Genomic DNA, 4,911 nt, shown 5'->3' with positions numbered 1-4,911 from the left:
TGTCACTGTGGTGCCTGCCTTCGTGTGCAGGTGCGTGTGTGTGTGTGTGAGCACTTACTCGTGACGAACAGTAAACAATTGTTAGTCGCTACTACAGGGACAAGCTCATCCTGATCAATGATCTGATAGTAACAAACGATGTTTTATTACGATCCGCCACTCGCCATTGGTGTATCGTGTGTGATTCTTGCTGTCGGCATGGTGTAGACACAAACTAGTGTACACCTCCCCTGATCGACGAAGTTTACTGACTTCCGAATACATTTCGTTAAGAGAGAAGGAGCTGTTTACTTATTAAATGGAGTCAAGCGCAAGCCCGAGTACAAGTATTTAATAATAATAAATATTTGTTTGACACCGTTGTGTATACGCGAGAGTGGACTCACCGTAGAGTTACATAGTAAAGCCAATCAAAAAGATGAGCTGAACTAAAAGAACGCAATCTAATCCAGTTAAAGTCATCTGAACATGCAATAATAAAATAAGAATACACAAAGATTTTTGTAGAAAAAAAATATTTGAAAGTGAAAGCTAGTGATGATACCTACGCAAAAACTAGAGGACCCCATCGTCTGCTGCGAAATTTCATGTCACCGTAGTCATTTAATTTATTTCTCTAATTAAAAAAATTCAGCACTTGTTAAATTCACTGTAGGTTGTATAAAGAGTATCGGGAGAGGGAATTCGCTTCTGGTCAGTCACAGCTGCATCAACTCTACGTCACCGGCACAGATGGCGACTACGAGATAGTCTAGGCACACACTAGACGACTGACAGTTGCAGACACTCACTCCATCTCTCACAGACTGTTGGTGAGCGTGAAGCCAAACATGGCGAAGTCGGCGCTGTACTTGTCTGCCAGTCTCTTCAGAACCCTGTCGTCGACATCTTGAACCGCCCGGCGAAAGGCGAGAGCTTTCTGACGTTCCCGAGCGAACGAACTGCTGGCGCGCGCCCTCAAGGCCGCTTCCTCTAACATCCGGGCATCGATGACCCGTCGACCTTCACCACTAAAAGGAAATGGCGCCGTCTGACTGAGGAACCCGCGCAACTGGAAGGTGCGCCACAGGCGTCTGGCCGCCAGCTCCGCACTGACGCAGCGCGTGGCTTCGAACCACCACTTGTCAAACAAGCTGCTGACGCCCTCCTTGATGGCGTCCACCGCCACCGCCTCCTGCCAGCTCGACTCGCCCACTGGTACCTCCAGCTCGCGCATCACCTCGCGCAGGTCGGTCTCTAGCGAGCCCACGTGACCAACGACGGTGGGTCGTTTTCACTCACGTGATACACACGTTAGCAACGAGGCGCTGTCCGCCATCTTCCTTCCCTAACGCTTCGCGTTTCTTCAGCGGCTCTATATCGGCTTGTGTCATGACACCGCTAGCGTCTCTCGAGCACACCAGCGGAGTCAGACAATTGCGTGCTCTTTCACTCAAATAAACAAAACGATTTTGCCTATACGAGTCTGCCTATGTTTATTAATAAAAAAAATAAATAAATAAAAAAACCCTATGAAAACACCGTCACTATAACAATGGCTCTTCCTTTCGTCAAACACATTTACCAAGTCCACCGAACTCCTTGCACACTATTAAAACTCACTGTCTTGGCAATGTCTCCTCTAACACAATCACACAAAATCCTGTATCTATTACTATTCAAACTCACTGTCTTGGCAATGGTTCTTCTAACACAATCAAATCAAATCAAAATCAAATCAAAACAGACTTTATTGTCTGCCCAGGAGGACAGAAATTTGTCTTTGCTCACATACACATACAGACATTTAACAAACAGTTAGGAGTAAAAGTGAGGAGTAAAATAGTGTTGATTGCACCAGTCCATCAAGGCAGTGTATGTTTATCCTAACAACAAACCTTGGGTGACCAAGGGCCTAAAAGCATATCTCCACTGAATCTTCTACACATTATGAAGCACACTGTCTTGGCAATGCTCTTCTAGCACAATCACAAAAATCCACGGAATCTACTATTAAAACTCACTGTCTTGGCAATCACACTTCGACTAACACAACCTCCAAACTAAAATGTACTCGATCTCTTACACACTAGTGAGACACACTGTCTAGCAAATGGCTCTCTACTCTTAAACAAGCGTCCACCTCTCTCCGAATCCTTTTCTCTTCTCCCTATTAAAACACACTGTCCCGGCAGTGGCTTCTCCCTTCAATAAGAAACACAATCCTCATCCCCTTCATTAAGTGTCCAGTTTCACCTCCTCTCACTCATTGCTTGCTACCCCAATCTCTCCCTCTCCAGTCACACCTTTTCTTTCTTTCTTCTTAAACATCAAACAAGAACTTTTGCACATTCAAATGCATATTTATTAATTCTTTTCAGAAAATTTTTGTGTCTGCTGACAGAACATAACTTTAAAAAAATCATTACAGGGTAAGAAGGAACATATCAAAATCACAATCTAAATAACATCACTGATATGGATTACTAAGATTACTATTGGTTAAGTAATCTAAAATCCACAAAGAAGCTCTGGCATCAATATTGCTCTGAATTAGCTTCTGAGCAAGCAAACGGCATTTGCATTCAAATGACAATAACATTTGATTCAATTATACATGTTTGAGTAGCCTGTTAATAAGCAAAAATTATTAACAATATTCTGTCAACAGCAAATATTTTGATCAACATCATACAAAGCATGACATCTCCAGCAAAGAACAAATTCTATATTGTTCACAGTTTCACATCAATTTACCAAGTAACTTATCTGATCAGTTGGATATCGTCATGCTATTATAAATAAAGTGCGAAAGAAAAAGAACTACAGTAAGGTAATTGTGCATTTTATATCTGAGAATAACTTCTATGGTAATGTAAACATATACAGATTGCAAGCATGCATTCTGAAAATAAATGCTGATTTCAAACTAAAAATTGCACTATAGCTACTCAATAGGCACTATGGATTTATGTAAATTTACAATGCAGCAACAAAGCCGAACTATTTTGTCTATGACTGGATTATCATCACCAGGCTTTGTTGCCATCAGGTCAATAGGCACTTTAGACTGCAAATTCCAAACTTTCTGCGAACAAAGCCTATAACTCTCTCAACATGAATTCGTACAGAGGCTATTTTTCTCGAATTTTCAACTTGTAGTGGTGAAGTTGCTTTTTCCCATGGGTAAAATCTGGAATTATTAATTTAGCTTGATAAAAAAGAACTTCATCTTCAATGTTGAAACCTCTGTCGGCCATAATTACATCTCCTGGTAACAAGTTGACAACAAAGAAGTATTTTCAATGATGTGTTTGTCTGAAGCCCTGCCACCAAATGCATCTGAAATGTAGCTGATTGAACCTTGTGGTGCGATCCCAATAAGATATTTGGCAGAATGATATTTTTATAGTTGGAATAAACTTGGATCTGATTGGTTTGGCCCGAGGGTTTCTGTGCTTCAAGTTCAAAACAGTCAACAATAACAGCAACTTTATCTTTAAAGTTTTCTCTAAAGCACATAGGCATAGACAGTTTCAGAGCTTCTCTTGAAGGCCAGTGCAACAAAAAAGACAACCGTGCTACAAGTACATCAAGAGTTCTATGAAAACTCCTTTGCACAGTTGACACGGATACTTTCAGCTGATACCCTATATCCTGGAATTGGTAGTTCAGTCTGATCTTAATTAAACACAGCAAAAACTCTTGCTCTTTGGACAGTGACTGTGTTTGATTAGACATGTATGGCTCTACCGTTCTGAAAATAAGGTCCATTACTGCCAATGAAGGAAGTCCCGTGTAGAATGGAACTTTAGCTTCATCTTCAACATACACCTGTCTTTCATAAATAGAACAATGTTGTCTGTTTTTAACGGAATCAAGAAGTCTGGTCTCAGAGTCCTGCATGATAGCATCTATATTTAGTCCAGTCAAATCTGTTTGAGTGTTCTGATCATTTGAACATGAATCTTCTATGCCACCATATAAACTTTCTTCGCAAGCACTTGAGCAACCAAAATCTGTTTGAGTGTTCTGATCATTTGAACATGAATCTTCTATGCCACCATATAAACTTTCTTCGCAAGCACTTGAGCAACCAAAATCTGTTTGAGTGTTCTGATCATTTGAACATGAATCTTCTATGTCACCATGTAAACTTTCTTCGCAAGCACTTGAGCAACCAAAAACACTTTCACATATTTTTTCTTCCTGGCTTGTCTCACTGCTGATTGATTTTCGCTTCTTGCTTGCAGTATGTAGAGTAGGTACGGATGCATTACTTCTTTTGCGAGACACAAGCCTTGAATACCTGTTTTTCGAAGTCTCAGCTTCTGAGCAAGTACTTGATCGCTCATGTCCCAAGTGTAGAGTGGGAAGCCACGAAGGGCTGTTCCGGAAATTCACATATGCTGGCTTTCCTAGACACAAGAATAAAACAACCCATGAATTACATCTTTGTGATATTAACTACAAAAAAATAATATAATCAGCACTGAAACAAAATAAACCAAATACACGTCTAAAAAGAAAAATAATGAAGTAGAAATAACATTTTTTATCCTCTCTCTCTATAGCTATAGTTTATTAGTCGTGTCATGCATAATGAAAGTCTTGTTTTGATGTTCACTCAAATCACGTGAACTGTCACCAACCTACAATGAAGAGAATATTTATCACAATGTGTACAACATGCAGAACAATGTTAAATACTTTAGCAATTTGGAAAGCGTCTGGTTTCTTACCGCCAACAAAGTGTTTCGAACAGATAACTATTTTGTTCCACTTCTCTTCTGTTGTAATATCCTCTCGGTAAAGCAGACGACGTCGTTCTTCTGTAAGTTTTCTTGTTTCGTCGCCTTGGTTCAAAATAATTTTGGGTATCTTATGAAAAGATACATCTAGAGGAACATTTCGCTTACTGCAGGGCTTGTT

The sequence above is a fragment of the Pomacea canaliculata genome, linkage group LG4 (genome assembly GCF_003073045.1).
Source record: "Pomacea canaliculata isolate SZHN2017 linkage group LG4, ASM307304v1, whole genome shotgun sequence".
Lineage (NCBI taxonomy): Eukaryota > Metazoa > Mollusca > Gastropoda > Architaenioglossa > Ampullariidae > Pomacea > Pomacea canaliculata.
The sequence above is the reverse complement of the archived record's forward strand: the minus strand, read 5'-3'. Positions refer to the sequence as shown.